At 42.6% G+C, this 19340-nt stretch overlaps 1 protein-coding gene across 2 annotated transcripts in view; it reads right to left on the bottom strand.

Annotated features, from left to right (window-relative positions):
* ANKRD11 (ankyrin repeat domain 11) overlaps positions 1-18762 on the bottom strand; it is a 224688-nt gene extending 205926 nt beyond the window's left edge. For both annotated transcript variants that reach the window (XM_044986830.1, XM_044986831.1), the window contains exon 1: positions 18455-18762. The gene's annotated coding sequence lies outside the window, so the exon portion shown is untranslated. The remainder of the gene's footprint in view (positions 1-18454) is intronic.
* Positions 18763-19340: the final 578 nt, after the last annotated feature.

Consider the following 19340-nt stretch of genomic DNA (forward strand, 5'->3'; position numbering starts at 1 on the left):
GCAACATAGCCTCTTTCAGCCCAAAACACAGACAAGACTAACATTCTCCTTGTCTTGCACATATGTACCATCAATAGTAAAAGTAGAAATGCTTCTAGGACATACTACATCCCTCCATTCCAAACTATGTACTACAGAACACAGGGTTAAGTGTAGCCTTCAAAGCAGGAGCTGGAGTAAGAGGGGTAAAAGTCACCAGAATCCAATTAACATGGCCATCAAAATGACAGGTTTAGCTGTCAGACTTGAAAGCAAATTTAATTCTGAGAATTTCCCAATTATTTGACAGAAGATTTTAAAAATTGTTTCCCTCATGCCAACCGTTAGTTTTCAATGGAGTTCCAGTCAGAGCCAAATATACTCATTTGGCCCAGCCAGGCTATTCCACTATTTTGTTTGCTTACCAAATAAATTCTTGCAAGACACTCTGTTAAATGGAGCTGCTTAGTGAGTTCCACAGAAATTAGCTTGAGCACAGCATCTGTTAATTTATGTAAGCAACTATGGCTACACTGTCATTCTGTCAAGCCACCCTCTTCAAATGCATGCTTGAAAAAAAACTGCCTCAAGGATTGGCTAGTTAAGTTGCATTCTTTATGGTCTTTTCCCCAACCTGAGCTAGCTGCCTCCCCAAATAAACTGCCATTTATAGTCATTTCTATCCTAAACAGAGGAGTCATTTTTTAAATACTTTTTAAAAGACTGCCCAATTAAGCCACAATGACATCCCATTCTTTGAAATATTGCCAAGACAGAGCAACCACCACCACCTACATTTGCACTGAGCTGAAGCAGTGCAAGATATTATGGGCTGCATATTTTTTTATAAATACAGTTTCCTGGCCTATAAAAGCCTCGTTCATAGGAAACAGTTCATCTTAACTCCAGATCAAAATTAGCCCCTTAACATTTCCCTGTCTATAAGCTGTTATATATTTTTTTAAAAATTAATTACTTTTCTGTATAGCAAAATCTCTCAAGTATATATAGCTACTGTTTTGAACATGTCAAATTGAAGCAATTTATGTTACCTGAAATTTTAATAAAACTAAACATCCCACTTTTGCAAGAATTATAGCTTAAATTTTCAGAAGTGACCTTAAAGGGAGATGATTTTCAGAAAGTGCTCTCATCTGCCCTTCTTAAAATCAGCCCCCTTTAACATCTCTCAAACTTGACAGCCAATCACCGATGCACCCCAAATCCTGCTCACTTCTGAAAATGTAAGTCTTGACATTTGAAGGAGGAAATGTGCACTGCAGACCTAACATGAATTGAAAAGAACAATATTGGCTATGGGTGAAATCTTATTTTTAGACATTTTCTGCAGTTCGGACTCTGGTTTGGGGCCACAGATTCTAAAGTCACAATTTGTCTTTTGTAGTAATCAAAAAAGCATTCTTTTGTCAATACTATGCATTGAAAGGTATGTAAACAAGCAATGGTGCTCTGAGGTGGATCATATCTATTAACACAGAACAGGGTTCAAAGAGGTTAGAACTTCTTATCTAGTCTATCACAATTAAGTTGGCACCTCCCCCTTCCCTTATGTGTGTGTGTGCAGTAGGGAATTTCCACATCTCAAGTGTGCTGCTGTCATTTGGTCCAAAGAGGTGACAAAACTATTCCATATACATAATACACTGCATTACAGATACTACAGACAGTCTAATTAACTATGCTCCTATTCTCCCACATCGGAGGAAAACAAAATGCTAAGAAAATGGTGGTATAGATGCATAGGAAATATAAACATGACTCCACTCTAACACCACTCCCGTCCCACCCCCAATCTACCCTAAACTCCTTACTATTTGTTTTTATGCTAACTTAATTTTTTAGAAGTACTTCAGAATAGATCCCAATCTTATGGAATTCTCATAATAAATGACTGAAGCAATAATTGAGACAGTTATGAATGTTTATAGTTCATTCATTTTTAGTTTGAATGCCTTACAATTCTTTTTTGCAATTGGACCACATCCAGTTTAACCATTCCTTAGGCACCCCCTTCATTCTATCAGTATATATCACACAAGTTTTCTTGAACATCTGAACGAAGATGAAGATTGGCTTGTGGTGTCTGGCTTTGGAAGACACTGTTAAACTCATGCTACTACATTAAAGGCTTACAGTTCTTGCCAAAAGGTGCCTAGATCAAGAAAGAAGATGAGTTCACTCAACTCCAGAACACTGCCTTCTAGAGCAAGGGAGGATTTGCAGGCTTTCAAGGATTTGTGGAGGCTCCATATTGATTGACAATGGAGTACTGCAAGGATACATGCCTCTGTCCTTTTCAAGGACTGTGTCAATTGATTCAAATATTAGTGGCTGAGAGACAGACAAGTGCAATGTTTCAACTAGTCACATGCAAAGTTAGGAATATCAGTTCTTGTGTCTCCCTGGAGATTCCAAACATTGGGGTATCCAGGGAGAAATAAGAAAAACAGTACTTTTCCTCCAAGTGGTTGTTTTGCCTTCATGTTAATGGTGAAGTATGCAGCACTCTCATAATGTAGATATGAATGGGAATGGGAAGGAAAGTGGGGGCAGATCCAGTACAGACAGGAAGAAAAGGGAGGTCAGCAAAGTTGTTTTGTGATAGAGCACCTGTCATAGTTCAGGAGGGCTGCAAGGTTCAGGAAGGAAGAGAAACTGAGAACTGCAAGTAAATTCTGTACTAAACTAATTAATTTACCTTAATAAATATCTGTATAGGGTTAATAGTATGTCCTGAGCTGTACGAAAGTCATTACCCAGTGGAAATGTCTTGTCTTTATTTTTCTGTGCATATAGCATGCTTAGCTATCTTTCAGGGGCATGTGTAATTCAGAAAAAGCATACCATAATGATCCTAAACTGATATGTAAATCATATTAAAAGAGAAGCTGCCCACTTCTACAACTACAAGAGAATAAGCCCTCTCCACTCTACCAACCCCCTCAGGAGAGGTCCAAATAAATGTCTTGCAATGCACTCTGAAGATCACACTCCTTGCCTACTCTACTAGTTCCACCCATTGGGGTTACAGTATTATTACCCCTTCAGATAGAGTACCTCCCAAATCAGTTCTATTGTTGCCTCTGGGTTGGCCCACTGTCCTGACAGCTGAAACTGTAAAATGACCTTGCTACTGCCAGCTGCAGTGGACATGCAAAATCTCCACATCTGCTTTTTCTAGGCATGGGGGTTCATTGTTGGAAGTAAATCAAATGGAAAGGTAAGAAGAGTTCAGGAGAATGGCAGCTGTGGTAGAAAAGAGCCTGTGGCAGGGATGTCAGCAGTCAGAGAAAGAAAACAGAACCAAAATCCTATTGAGGTAGTTGGAAAATAAGACTAGAAGTGACCTCAACAAGTCCCATTTTGTTGTTAGATGAAATGAAACATTTCCTCTTTCATAAGCATGATTTTCTGCTTCAGCATCACTCTGCTAGACATTTCAAAGTGCACCGTTCTCAAAGGCAAAGGTTACTCTGGTAGGGAAGATTTTTATCCAACAGCAACAACACCCAAATGAAGACAAATGATTTACTATGAAAAAGTCAGTTTTATTAGATTGGTATAGTAAATGTTTTGTCTTGCTTCTGTGTTTCAGAAAGTTAGAATCTTAAATAGGACCACAGTCACAAAAGACTATTAAGCTATTAAATTATTAATTTAAGTAAAATTTAATGTTTCAAATTCTGATGTAAAAATAAATGCTATAAAAATTCCAGAGCCATTTTAGACATCTACTCAATTCTTGTCTATGAGTCTAATTCTTGTGAACAAACTGCAGCACAAAAAGAGAACTGCTTAATACTTAGATTTCTCAAATGTGCTTAAGTAATCTGGACATTTTACAGTTTTATTGAATTAAATATACCTTCCTCAAATAACCATGATTCCCTCACTGTAAACTGCAGCATGATTAACAGAGGTCCATTATAAAAGCAACATATAACCTAGCTCTTGTTAGCAGTCAGTGCCACATTGGGCTGAGTTTCTATAGCAACCAGGGAGAAAATATAAAGCAAACTACAGTTAAATGAAAATTATTCTCCATGACAATACATGCAAATACAGGAACATTTTCAAGGCGTTTCAGGATAAAATGCTTAACTACACACATGTATGATGACACTAATAAGCAAAAGGCTAAGTTAAACAGTTTATGCCTTAATCAGTGATTGAGGACAGTAGTGGCATTTTCAAGTTCTTACCCCTTTGGAATAAAAATGTTAAAGCTGCCAGATGAGAACTGAGAGTGGAATAAAAATATTCAAAACTGACATACACTCAGACAATGCATACATCTTTTAGAAGAGGAGGGTGGGTTTTGTTTGGTTTTTTGTTTGGTTGGTTTGTTTGCAGGTTATAAAGTTGCATGATTTGGGTGTTGTGATCCTATAATTTTCATGACTTTCCATCATGGAAGAAAACATTTTGAATTTGAGAGGTAGAGCCACTCAGAATATTCATACAGATTTGGCTGAACGGGAGTAATGACTTGCTTTAACTAGTTACAACTCATACTGGACAGGTTTCATTTAATGGTCTGCATAACAGTATTCATGGTGTTCAGTTTAAAAACTAGAAAACACTTTTATATCACAGTTCAGCAGACCAGTGGCTGCCCAATCCTTCCCGTCTCCCCCACACCCTCCAAAAAAACAATAATGCTTGAATCTTCAGGATTTTATTGTAGAGAGAAAACAATTAACTCCACCCTGTACATAAAACTGCTCATAGGCTAGCCCAAAAGCAAGTTATCTTCCTTGATGTTTGACTTAATCATAGTGAATGTAATAATACCCTATAAGGGAATAGAAATTTGTCTGCAGTATCATTTTATATTTCTACATCTATGGAAAAAGCATTTGTCAAGCATATTTCAGTGGAAAAAAAGGCAAATAGTGTTAAAAGCTATCAGAGGGCTAGCAGTAGTTTTGAAGTAGAAAGGCGATTACCTACAAACACTAAATATGCACATCCAGTTGCATTTTCCAGTCATGCTCCACCCATCTTCCCCTACGATCATTTGCTGCAGGACCCACAGCAGCATTGCAGATATTTCAATGAATCTAGTCACTGAAATCAGTACAGTCCATAACAGGTAGCTAAAATCTCCCTCCACAATTTCCCCTGCAAACAATGACACATACTTCACTGCATCAGACAGAGAGGGTTGTAAGAGCTACCAGAGATTACATACAGAAAAATCAAACTGCAAACTTCACTATAGCAGCAGTTGCTAGGACTATTTTAAAACCCTCCAATAATTGTTATGGTTTGCCTTCTACTGAAACTACTTTCTGCAGTGCTATAAGAGGCACAAAAGTGTTTTGCTCTATCTGAAGAAAAATGTATTTTTAAACGTGTAAAAAAAGTAAAGATCTTGAAATGGCAAGGATTAAAATTCAGTGCGCAGTCAGACTATGCACTTTTAAACCTGCCTCACAATTCTCCTCCCCAAGCAGAAGAATACCAGTGAGCCAAGTAGTAACTTAACTCACAAGTGAACAGTCTCTTTGCTCAGCATGAACTTCCTGGAAGTTAGTGGATGTGAGTAGGCCTGTCTCCCTCTCATCATAAGATGCCTTTTCATGGTACACCTTTACCACGATATAATGCGACCCGATATAACACAAATTCTGATATAACGCGGTAAAGCAGCGTTCCAGGGGGGCAGGGCTGCACACTTCAGCGGATCAAAGCAAGTTTGATATAATACGGTTTCACCTATAACATGGTAAGATTTTTTGGCTCCTGAGGACAGCGTAATATCGGGCTGGAGGTGTACTCAAGCTCTCATCCTTGCAATGTTGGGGTGCATCCCACTAGAAAAAAAGCTATCTTATCATTAGCTAACATGGGAAACATGACAATAGTTTGCAGTTTTCACATTTATTAGCAGGTTGAGGTAAACCCCAAGGGGAGCCTGGGGTAATGAAAAAAATCAACCATCCTGAAATATGGAGCACAGTAACAGTAACATCCAGTGTTCTGGACAGAACAACACAAACCACATCATCCAGAACGCTCTCTGTTGTGCCAGACCACACCCTGTTTCACCCTGATGAATCAGCAAGAAAAGGACAAGATTCCAGCTCTCTGAAGTAACTGGAAAGCAGGGTTCCTGTTAATTTCAACCATCACACCTACTGCTTCATAAAAGTAAAGTCAGTGGAAGTACAACCAGGACTTTGTTCACACTAGCCTTTAAAAAAAAAAAGAAAAGGGTTCTCACCAACAGCTCCAGCAGTGGGAGTACTAGTGCAGACAGGACTTCGAGTGCTACCAGTGTTTGTCTACACTAGCTCTCCCAATGTTGCTGCCACTGAAGATTTTTTGAGAAAAAAGCCTGATGGAGACAAGGCTAAATGCACAGCAGTAGCAGGAATGCATACAACCAAACAAGTTTGTAGTTTTGTTAATCAAACATGCTAAGGTTTCATCACTGCAGGCCCTTATTTTAGTTTAGTTTAGTTTAATTAGAGAAACTGATGTATTCTTCTTCATCAAGTAACTTAAAAAAAAGTTTATTTCTCGGGGGTTGAGGTCCAATTCAGAGTTATTCAATTCTACCAGCATCCCTTTAAGTAGGCACAAGTGTTCCAGTTAAATTTAAACAAATGTGTTTTGGTACCCTGTCAAAAGCTAAATTTGCACTCCATTTTTAGTTATCACAGACTGAGATTATAGTACCATCACAGAGAGTCCTACTCTCACTCTTCCAACCAAACAAATAGTTTAAGGGCAATGTTGATGTTTGATTTTTTGTTTTGTTGTTTGTTTGTGGAATTTAAGACAAGACAGACCTGAAATGTCTGTATGACATTAAAAGTTCATGCGTACATCCCGTTAAGATTATATCTGATGAAAATTACTTAAACCACAATTTAGAAATACATCATTCACACATTTCCTAAGAGCTTGCCCATCCAAATGTTAAAAGTTTAAGAGACTGCCGTCAAAATGAGTTAACATTTTTGTGTAACATAACTCTGTGCAAGGAACTTATCTTCCAAAAGTCAGATAATCTATTGTCAACGCTAAAATAATTAGAATACTTGCCCTATTCACTATACTACACCTGAAACAATTCAGCACAGTAACACCAAATAACCTGTTGTCACTAATTACGTGGGATCAGAGACTGAAAAATCAACTTGCTTACTTGCCCATACCAGGTAAGAAACTTACCGGGGCACAGGTGGGAACGTAGCCCATCACATTTTGCAAAATTTAAGCCTGCATTTTTTAAAGTGACTTCAAACCGCAAGAAAAGTCAACATAGAAAATGCACTGCAGTCTTCAAGGATCTGCTGACAGCCCTGATGCCTCTTCTGTTACTCAAACTAGTCAGTTTCACTTCTACAACTTAAAATGATTTGTTTTTATTACTACTCAGAGTAACAACATTCTGCTGCTTGAGAAAACGTAGAGGAAAGTACTGGATCAAGGGCATCAAACAGGATCAGTGTGCAAGGACCAGCCTGCAGCTACATCTCAGAGCAAACCTAGAGATGGGACCTCATGCCTAGTTGGATCCAGGCAATTTAGCCAGCCATACCACAAACACACAGCCCATTACCAAGTAGCCACCATATCATCCAGCTGGGGATAAAAGCAAAGGTGCTTCTTACTAGTCTCTCCCCTCCTAGCACAGCTGCAGCTGTGCCCCAGGGTGAGGGGGAAGAGATACAAAGGATGATCACAAAGGAGTGGTGCAAGGCAGTGAGGGGACAAGATGGGGAATCATCTCAGGAAGGAAAGGCAAAGAATTAAGGGGGAGGAGGGGATTGTGAGAATTCCAAATTAGGGAAGGGACAGGGAGAATCCCAAAGGGAGAGGGGAAGAGGTAACACAAGGTGTTGGGGACCAGTTATAGTGAGGAAGGCATCATGGGTAGAGCTAATGGACAGACGGGAGGACACTTCAATGCATTTTCTTTTTTTAAAAATTAAACATTTAACTTAAAGAGGCAAAACACCACACTTGGAAAGGACCACAAAATTTAACTTTTGCCTGTGACCTTTTTCTTTTGGATGAGGACTCTAACTGAAATGGTAATTGGACCATCATCAAGAACCAGTTAACATTCTGCATTAGAGCTAATCACAAAGGAGGATGAGGCAAAAAACATATTGGAGTTATGGTAGAGGGCCTCAAACTCCCACTCCAAGAGTCAGGAGGGCTCTGGTATTGGGCTGTTGAGAGGAAAGTCCTTCTTACTTCCAACACCAGGCGGTAGAGAGGCTTTCAAATTTATCACAGACCTGAAAGGCTGAGAAGGATCCAGAGACAACACCAAGCCAGAGGGCTGCTGCAGCAGAAAAAGCAGACTGGGCTTTTCACCAGGGCATTGCACCTGCATCTCAATGAGTATCCCATTCCCAGCTGGGACCTGGCAAATTCTCAAGACCCATTCAAAGCAAATAATAATTATTCAGATTCAATGCAAGCCATCTGCACCTGTGGGACACAGCAATATTCTGCAGGGCAAGGTAAATGTACATACTAAATCATCTGAGTTTTGGCCAGCGTCAGCTCACAGAAGTAAGGGAGGTGTCAAGAGAAATTCATTCCACAAGCTGAGCTTTGTATCTATGTCTTTCCTAGACAGTGAAAGCAAGTTGGAAAGCACTGGGTCTGTTATCAGTGGATATTTTTAAAACCTCTCAGGATGGACAGAATGCCTATTCACTTTGAAGAAAGGATTGCTACAGCCTTTGCTCATGAAACCATCATATAATATCAAGTATCAGAGGGGTAGCCGTGTTAGTCTGGATCTGTCAAAGCAGCAAAAAGTCTCGTGGCACCTTGTAGACTAACAGACGTTTTGGAGCATGAGCTTTCGTGGGTGAATACCCACTTCGTCGGATGCATGTATTCACCCACGAAAGCTCATGCTCCAAAACATCTGTTAGTCTATAAGGTGCCACAAGACTTTTTGCTGCTTTTACATCATATAATAATTATCTGGCCAGTTATTGTCCAGTATTAACACATTGGAAAGCGTCCAGAAAAGTGCTACAAAAGAACAATTCCAGGTTTTCAAAACACACCTTATAGGGAGACATCTAAGGAGCTCAAACTATGTGGTATATCCAAGAAAAGATTAAGAGGCAACTTGATCAAAGTTCACAAGTACCTACATTGGAAAGAGATTTCAAATAGTACATCTCCTTATTCTAGCAGAAAAAGGCATGACAAAATCGAAAGGCTGGAAGCTGAAGCTAGACAATCTCAGACAAGAAATAAGATGCACATTTCTAACAGGGAGGGTGTGACATTCCCCTAGTGTTATCTGGACCAATGATCTGCTAGGCCACTCCAATCCCTGACTCTGGGAGCCAGCCTTACCCTGCTCCGCTGTGAGACCCCCACTCCCGGGCTGTTCATGCCCAGCCTCTAGCATGTAAGCTGCTCCCAGCTACATGAGTGAGCACTCTTGGCCAGCCGCTGCTTGGATTGTGCAACCGAATCACACTAGTCAATATCTCCGGTCCCAGACACAACCCTAGAAACCTCCCTCTTGCAGTGTCCAGTTATGCCTACTGGACGCTGCAAACTTATATGAGTTTGTCAATTTAACAAAGAAATCTATATGTACCAGGCGTGTTCCCCCCCAGACCCCCCGCTTGGGATGTCTCTGACATGCTTCAAACCAAATGCACTGCTGCAGGTAGAACAAACAGTAATTTATTAACTACAAAAGATAGATTTTAAATGATCATAAGTCAAAGCACAAAAAGTTAGATTTGGTGAAATGAAATAAAAGCAAAACGCATTCTAAGCCAATCTTAACACTTTCAGTGCCCTTACAAACGCAGATGCTTCTAACCACAGGCTGGCTGGTTGCCCTTCAGTCAGGCTCTCCCCTTTGACCAGCGCTTCAGTCACTTGGTGGTAGTGTCTGTAGATGGAAGTGGAAGAAGAGAGCGAGCATGGCAAATGTTTCTCCCTTTTATCTTGTTCTTTCTTCCCTCTCGGCTTTGCCCCCCTACCCCAGTCAGGTGAGCATTACCTCATCGTAGTCCCAAATTGACCAAGGGAAGAGGGGGTGAGATCCTTTGTTGCTGCCTAGGCTAGTGTCCTTTGTTCCTGTGAGGCTGGGCTGGGTTTGTCCCATACGTGCCTTGATGAGGTGTGAACTGCCCCTCTGCTCCTTGAGAGTTTTGCCTGGGCATGTTTTAAGCTATGAGGACACATTTTCAGCGTCAATTATACACATGAAATTACAACCTATAACAATGCTCAGAGCATCATGGGCCTTTCGAAGACACCTGACATAAAAAACTTTGCATTAGATACAACACAATCATATTATAAGGATGAACATGGGGGTGCAGGGTGTTCCCCCCAAGGTACAGGGCGTCACAGAGGGTAATTCATGATTGGTCCCTTTTAGCCTTAAAATCTATTAATCCAGCCTTACATTTCTGAGTCATATTATTGAAAAGGAGGTGGTAAGCCAACTCACAGTATCTAAATGCATCCGATCTCCTTGCCCCTTGTCATTCTGATTGGAGAACTGGGTGTGGCACAGAAACTGCATTGGTCAATGATCACTTCTAGTGAGGGTGAAGATCAAGACTAATGGCTTGTCTACACTGGCAACGTTAAAGCGCTGTCATGGCAGCGCTTTAACATGGCTTGTGTAGTTGTAGCAAAAAACACCTCCACGAGGGGTGCGGCTCCCAGCACTGGTGCACTGTCTATACTGAGCGAGAAAGTTGCAGTGCTGCAAAGTGCCAGTGTAGACATGCCCTAATACTTTCACATCCAGCTAGTGGATAGACACACAACTCCCATTAACATTAATGGAAGCTGTGTGTGTCAATCCACTAGCTGAATTTGAAAATCTCAGTCTAAGGGCATGTCTTCACTAGCAAAGTTAAAGTGTTTTAACGTGGCTGTGTAGTTGCAGCATAGCGCTGGGAGAGAGCTCTATTCATTCCTATTCATGGAGCAAGTCAAAGACAATCTAAATGGAAAGAGAAGCATTCCCATTCCTAATCAGGTGGGAAGAAAACCATGGATGGCAGGTGTCATAACTATAAAGGGAAGGGTAACAACCCTCCTGTATACAATACTATAAAATCTCTCCTGGCCAGAGGCACCAAAATCCTTTTACCTGTAAAGGGTTAAGAAGCTCAGGTAACCTGGTTGACACCTGACCCAAAGGACCAATAAGGGGACAAAATACTTTCAAATCTGGGGGGGAATGCTTTTGTTTGTGCTCTTTGTTTTGGTGGTGTTCGCTCTTGGGACTAAGAGGGGCCGGACATCAATCCATGTTCTCCGAATCTTTCTGAACAAGTCTCTCATATTTCAAACTTGTAAGTAACAGCCAGGCAAGGCGTGTTAGTTTTATCTTTTTTTCCTCAACTTGTAAATGTTCCTTTTGCTAGAGGGTTTACCTGTTTGCTGTAACTCTGAACCTCAGGCTAAAGGGGTTCCTCTGGGCTCTTTGAATCTGATTACCCTGTAAAGTTATTTCCATCCTGATTTTACGGAGATGAACTTTACCTTTTCCTTTAATAAAATTCTTCTTTTAAGAACCTGATTGATTTTTCATTGTTTTAAGATCCAAGGGTTTGGATCTGTGTTCACCAGGACTATTGGTGAGGGGATTACCAAGCCTCCCCAGGGAAAGGGGTGTAGAGGCTTGGGGGGATATTTCTCAAGCCTACCCAGGAAAAGGGGTGTAAGGGCTTGGGGGGATATTTTGGGGGAAGAGGAACTCCAAGTGGTCCTTTCCCTGTTTCTTGTTAAAGCACTTGGTGGTGGCAGAGTATTAAAATTTAACCTAAACTGGTAGAAATAAGCTTAGGGGGTCTTTCATGCGGGTCCCCCCATCTGTACCCTAAAGTTCAGAGTGGGGAAGGAACCCTGACAGCAGGTATTTACCAGAGATGGGTTTTATCAGGTAAAATCACGTTTTTTATTTTAAAAACTGCTTCATTACTGCACACCACATTACACTTAGTTTTAGTTACATATTCAAATTGTGGTTACATAAGGCAGTAGATTTGGAAATTAATTTAGGGTTGTACAAATAAGTAAAATGGCAGTAGGAATAATACTAATAAATGTAATATAATACTGAGCATCAATGTCTGTATACATTTGGTTTGGTATTTTCTCAAGGAAGTCGTGTGTGTCATGACTCATTTCAATATTATATAAATATTTCATACACTACAAAACTATTATCGAATTGCTAAATATTTTTCAGTAATTTTCATCAGGCTATTCTAATAAGCGTTTTATTTTTCCCAGTTTCAATGGGGTTTAAACCAGTATTTACCAGTGCCCTGTCCTAAACTAGTTTTTCCCGGGAAACTGTCAACCCTGGTGAAAAGGTCAGTTTCCTCCAGTCCATATTGGGATAATTTCCATTTATAATCCCCACTCTCCTTCCAAGGTCACAGTTAATAGAAAACTTTTTTTAACCAATACAAAAAGCAGCAGCCTTGCACAGGCGTGATCTCAAAGTTTAAAGGCAGAATTCATTTAGTGTTTTTCAATGTTTTCATAAAATATTGCATTAGTAAACCAAATATTACTACATTTAAAGATAGGCAAACTACTGATTTTATATGAAGAGGAGATCTTATTTTAAAATACTAAACAAATACAGTTTGGCTTCCTTAAAATAAGGGGAAAGACTGCCTATAGTCTTCTGGAGGATAAATAATTCAGTACATGAATGCCCAGGGCAGTACTGCAAACTAAAGTCTTACATTTATCCATATGGCAGGGACAATGCAGACAGTAATATGCTTCACATCACCACCCTGACAATGACTTCAACCCTGACCTAGAAAATAACCAACACTTTCTTCTAACTACAAGAGCTAATTCACTCTAAGCCCTTACTCACCCATGGTATAAAGGGCTATTGCTCACTTCACTTACGTGGGGTAGCATCTGCTAAATTCTAAACCTGAACTCACAGCATTTTTGGCCTCTGCTCACACTTGTTAATCCACTGACTAGAACAATTAAAGACTTATTCACATGAACTTATAAAGAAAGATCAGGACTAAGCAGAAATGGATCCATTTCTCAAAGGAGAACTGCTTAGAGTTTGTACATTCGTATTATCAAAGCTGTGAGGATCAACAAAAACCTAAGCCAGTGTTTCCTATTCATAAGAGCTTGTGAATCAACGGTAGCAGCAAGAACAGAGAGGGAATATAGTGACTGAATGAAGCCAGAAGGCTTCTAAACTGATAGATTGGGAAGAGCCATGCAGTATATGCTATTTCACCATATGGTGCAGGACAACAGAGCTCCTTTTAGGAGCTTAAAGGGTCATTACACCTTAAAAACCCTAACCCTAACCTCATTAGAAAGAATATCAGCAATTTATGTTTTAAAAATTTGGACGGGCGCATGACAAAGCAGAATAGTGTCACATACTGAGCCCAATATGGAAAACCTATAGGAGTTTGGTAAAGAGAAGAACCTGGTCTGGTTACTTATGAGGTTCAACATTTCCACCAAAGGTTAGCAAGCCCCATGACTCATCTGTCACTCTCGCTCAAATTAGCTGAACTGTATGCAAGTGTTCAACCATCCCCACTTTTGAGATTACTGGATAGCTTGCCTAAAATCTCTAGGAAGCCTCAAAGAACAGAAGAGGCAAGAAATAAGAGTAAACAGTGGGATTCTTGGTAATAGAAGCTCCTGATCTCACTGACTGAATTTCCTCTCTCATTCCCAAATTACTTATTTTAGTTATTAAAAAGAACTCAAACACAGACAAGCATCCTAAGGACTCATGCAAAGAGAAAAGAGTCTGAAGCCACTGTAACAGTCTTAATGGATCTCAATGATGGGAAATGAATCTTGAAAGCCATCAGATCAAAGCAAGATCTTTTGTGTGTAAGGACTGTTACTCTTGGAGCCACAGGATTTAACACCATCTTTAAAAAATATTTTGCTCAAACAAATGAAGCAGCAGTCTCTCATCAGTGAAGAGGTATGGATCTTTTTTGGGATTAGCATCCTACTAGAGCAGATTTGGAGATAGCTCACTCAGGCAGTGGAAGTTTCACAGACTGAAGTAACGTGGCTTGCCTTTTTCAGCAGATAATGTTTTGTACAGGGTTTCCTTTTCTATTAGCATTTAAGTGACTTTTTTTGTTTTGTAAGTTTGTAAAGATTAATTGTAAGTATTACAGGTTTGCACCACTCACAACTGGGTCACAAGTGAACAGTAAGGATGAACCCATGTTACCAGACTATAGACTTCAATAACCTGAGATTAAGATTACAACTATCTTAATTACATAAGGGGAGGTATTTGAAAAAACACTAATTTTCTCAAGAAATATGACAAAAGTCTGAAAATTCAAGGTGCTGCTAAAGTCAAACAGCATTAACTCTGACCTCAAGTATTAACAACTTTCCATCCTCATAACCCACTGCATATTACAATGTAAAATAGAGACATTTTAATAAGCCCATGGCTTGGTGTACTGTGTGCCTGTGACATCAAGTAATTTGAGTACATATGATTTCTCATTACCGTGTACCCATGGCACACAAGTTATATAATACTTGGCTCAGACCTAAGAGGTATGTTGTAGCCCCAGATACAGAAACTACATGCCCATGCTCAGTCTTGTAGTACAAGAACATATTTAAAAGCAGCATATATATTCGTCCCTGCAAATTTAAACCAATCTGTTTGAAATTTAAGTGAAATTAGAGATAAGGTAAAAGAATCAGGTTTATAATAAAACACTAATCTCAATCTTAACTAGGGAGAAAGCCAATCTCTCTCCTTAATCTCATCCAACAGGTTTGATAGCTGTAATGCTCATACATGTTAGCAGGACAACAGACAAGCTGCCTTTACTGCATTCTCACCAGCTAAATAAAATGAAGAAAAAAAGCAGCCAGTGAATATACAATTAGAATAACTACCATCTAACTATTTCCAAACATATAGGATTTGCTGCTGTGGGATCTAGTGGTATCTGTCAGGCATTTGCAAAGCAATCCATCACCATAGTATTTCAGTACCAAGGGACAGATATAATCTATATTGCAGTCCATCATGGAATACCTGAAATTCAACTAGTCCACACAGGAGAGAGGGGGAAATGCTCTTAAACAACAGAAAACTGTCACCTGGGAATGTTATAAAAAACACACTCCTGGAGCCAGAGAGTCCTTCAACTTTTGCCTCCTTTGAAAATTTTTTCCATAGTAATTAGAATTACCAATTTTTATTGAACCACCAGAATAAGGAACGCCCCAACCCTAAAAAAATATTTTGAAACCCATGAGAATATACATATGGTATAAGTAGTTTTTAAAATAGTGCAGATTCTTCACTTTACAGTAATGCTGAAAATGCAGCTTTTTCTAATTTACTTCAGTTATCCAATGGCTCTAAAGAAGTTAGATAACGTACATTGTTGTAGGCGTCAAAATGTAGAAGGGTGATCAGTAAGACCTAGGGGTCTCAAATTATCCTGTTACAACACTTACGTACGTAAACTACTGGTTTGCTTTTTATGATACAGTCAGACAAAAAATCCTATGTATTTTAAGCCTACATCTGAAAACCATAACACTGCCAAGCCTTAAAGGAAGCAAAATGAACTCAACACAGAAAAAGTATCCATCTTAGTACCCTTCTTTCCAATACATTTACAGAACAAAATGCCATTTTTTATTCCATGTGTAATTACAGTTAAAATAATCACCACCTATAGTAAGTAGTCCATCTGGTTTACCGAGGGAGCAAACGTTGGTGCAGTATGATCAACATGACTAGTCTACACTGAGCCTAGAGAAACATTTGCCTGCTCTACTGAACAGCATAAGGGTGCTACAAAACAAAACTCTCGAGAGGAGGGAAATTATACAAGACTCTGTACACTTTATTTTATATTCTATTTATGTTCTAAGCAGTTACCTTTTATCCTATTTTCAAATTATACAAAGCTGCTTCAAAACTGAAAAGTATAATCTAACTAGGTTCTCTGCCACACATGCACAAAGACCAACACCATAACATCACAGCAAATTTGTATTTTCTTCTCACCAACGCTCCCACCCACAAGACCCAACATAGGGACAACCTGTCAGAGTTAAAATACAAGACATTGTCATTACAATATTACGAAAATAGAAATAGTTCCTGAGATTCACAACTGGACATTTCTAACTTCACTGCCACCAAAAAACTCAACTCCCCTTGGAGATAGGAAAAATTCAGTTAATCATTTGGATCACATTTAGATAATAAGATGGAGATGGGAACAACCATTTAGATTTACAAAAAAATAAACAGCTTCAGAATAGAACAAAAGCACGTGAGCAAATTGTAGAACAGAAAAAACCTACAGAGTAACAAACATGCCAAGGAAGCCAGTATTTAAATTCCTAGACCTCCTACAACACTCACCACTAAGAGTAATCAGCATCTGTGTGGCCCCAAATAGGTAGTTCCACAGAACCTGCCACACAAAAATACAGATTGCTCTATAGAAAGATCTGCCACTGACTGAACCCTTCCCACAGAACAAAGCAGGTCATACCACTTCAACACTGATGTTTCATTAGCATATCAAACAATATGCTTAAGAATTTCTCTATTCAGATATAGAGAGGGAGTCAAACATGGATCATATTTCACTTTCTGTATAGTAATTATACATTTATACTGTCACCCACCATGACCATTCAAGAGTCTCCCTGTACACCTTTTATTTGGTGACTCCTCTATCACTTGAAAGGGACAGAATCAACTTATTATTAAATTAACTAATGACAAAAAATTCTAGTTCCTGAGAGAACACACTTTAAATACCATGACACATTTTAAAAACGTTTTTAAATGCACAAGGGTTGTCCTCTAAGGGTCCCCCCCCCCCGAAAAGGAAGAACATGGGAAACAGTGAACGTGACTATATACAAAAGTGTGTAAAACCGACTAAACAGCTTAGAAAAACAGAGAAAAATATGTAACCAACAACCTTCCTTCAGTTAGATGTTTCAAGTAATTATAGCAGTTACTAAATATTCAGATAAATATGATTTTCAAGTTGACAGTGTCTCTTTAACATCTTTGTCTAACTGACAAAATGATCCTGTCTATGCCCAGTTTCTGGAGTCATCTCAGAAGATGAATTTTGCTTAAGGATACTGTTTGGGATCCGTTTTCGCTGTCTATAGGGCCAGGTTCCTGGTGGTAAGTGAGCACTTTTTGTACAAAACCACAGAAGGGGGGAGGGGAGCGCTTTCCTGTAACTAGATATCAAAACAGATCTACAACCTTAGAGTAGAAGCCAATCTGTAAACACACCAGCTCTTGTGTCTCAATGAACAGGGTGATTTTCAATCCACACACACCCCTCACAAGACAGCTGCTCTCTCTGGGAAAGGGCAGAGGGCATTGGAGGGCTCAGCTCCTCCAGGCTTCTTGGAGGGGGAAGAGACACGATTTGCCTTTATAAACATGCAATCAATCTCGTGAACTAAGGGGGTGGGGGTGTAAATTCTGGACTGGAGAAGTGCAGCTGTTTTTTGCTAAGGGGCAAGGGTGGAGTTCAACCCCTTCCCCCAGTGCACAAAGGCTTTTCCAAGGAGAAAAATATTGAGCAATTTAGAGATTAAACGGGAAAAAAAATAAATGCAGATCAGCGAGCCTGGCTGGCTTCAGGCAGATCAGCTTCCCCCTCTGCACGCACACAGCTAACGCCCACCCAGGGATGATGAAATGGGAAACGGAAATTACCATTTCAGACAACTTTTCATATTGTTCCTTCTAGCAAGTGCTGCTAAGCCTTCCCCCACGCACGCGCCCCTCCCCCCACCGAGGGGCTGCCCCTTCTCCCCCCACGCACGCGCCCCTCTCCCCCCACCGAGGGGCTGCCCCTTCGCCCCCCACGCACGCGCTCCTTCCCCCACACACCCCGGGGCTGCCCCTTCTCCCCCCCACCCACGCGCCCCTCCCCCCACCGAGGGGCTGCCCCTTCGCCCCCCCACGCACGCGCTCCTTCCCCCCACCGAGGGGCTGCCCCTCCCCCCACCGAGGGGCTGCCCCTTCGCCCCCCCACGCACGCGCCCCTCCCCCCACCAAGGGGCTGCCCCTTCGCCCCCCCACGCCCCCGCCCCTCCCCCCACGGTGGGGCTGGCCCTTCGCCCCCCCACGCCCGCGCCCCCCCCCCCCACCGAGGGGCTGCCCCTTCGCCCCCCCACGCCCGCGCCCCGCCCCCACCGAGGAGTGCCCCTGACCCCCCCACGCACGCGCTCCTTCCCCCACCGAGGGGCTGCCCCTTCGCCCCCCCACGCCCGCGCCCCTCCCCCCCGCCGAGGAGTGCCCCTTCGCCCCCCCGGAACTCTTACCGCTCCCCACCCCAGGGTCCTTCTCTCCCACCCCGGCTGCTCCCCGACCTCAGCCCCCATGAACCCCCGTCCCGGCTCCCCCGCTCCTCACCCGAGGTCGGTGCTGGGCGCGCAGGGCTCGGCCCCGCCTCACACGCCGTCCCCCAGCTGCAGCCTCCCGGGCGAGCGAGGCCTCCGGCTCCTCCAGCCCCGCCGCATAGAGGAGGCGGCGGGCGGGGAAGGGGGGCTCGGGACCCGCCCGGCGGCGGCCCCGGCGCGGGAAGCGCAGGCGGCTGGGAGCGGCGGCTCGGTCGGGACCCGGCGGTCGCGGCCCGCTCTAGTGCTCGGGGCTGCGGCTGTCGCGGCGGCGCCTCCTCGCCCTGCGCTCCATGGCCCGCCAAGCTCCTTCCCCCCTCGGCGGCTCCGGCCCCCGGCAAGCCAGCCTCGCTCCCACCCGCCGCTGAGACGCGCCTGCCCATTGGTCCGCCGCACCGCGCCGCCCCATTGGCTGGCTCCGGCAGGGAAAGTCCCGCACGCGGTGACACAGACACGCTGCGCGCGGCGTAAACGGAAGAAACCGTCCCATTAGCGCGGCGGCGCGAGGCGGAACCTGTTGTTATGCGCGGTGACGGCAGCGGCGGGCAAATCGGATTGGTTCATTTAGCGTGACGTCTATGCATCCGATTGGCTACCTCTGGAGAATCACGTGAACGGCCATTTCCGGGGCTGGGCTTCCTCTCTTCTGCTCCGCCCGGGGCAGGGCGGCCTATAAGCGCCGGGCCCCGCCGCAGAGCGGCTCCCGCTCTCCGGTGTCGTGGCTGGGTCTCCGCTCGCTCAGGGGAGGGGCTCCCGGGCCCCTGCTGCTCTGGGGCTGCCCAGGTCATGCCTGGGACCAGGCCCGGGCTGGGCGGAGGGAGGACAAGCAGCGGGGCGGAGGCAGCCGCCCGTCGGGAAAGGGCTGGGGCCGAGCAGAGCTCCCCGCGGAGAACCGGGCGCAG

Source organism: Mauremys mutica, chromosome 14, assembly GCF_020497125.1.
Source record: "Mauremys mutica isolate MM-2020 ecotype Southern chromosome 14, ASM2049712v1, whole genome shotgun sequence".
NCBI classification, from domain to species: domain Eukaryota; kingdom Metazoa; phylum Chordata; order Testudines; family Geoemydidae; genus Mauremys; species Mauremys mutica.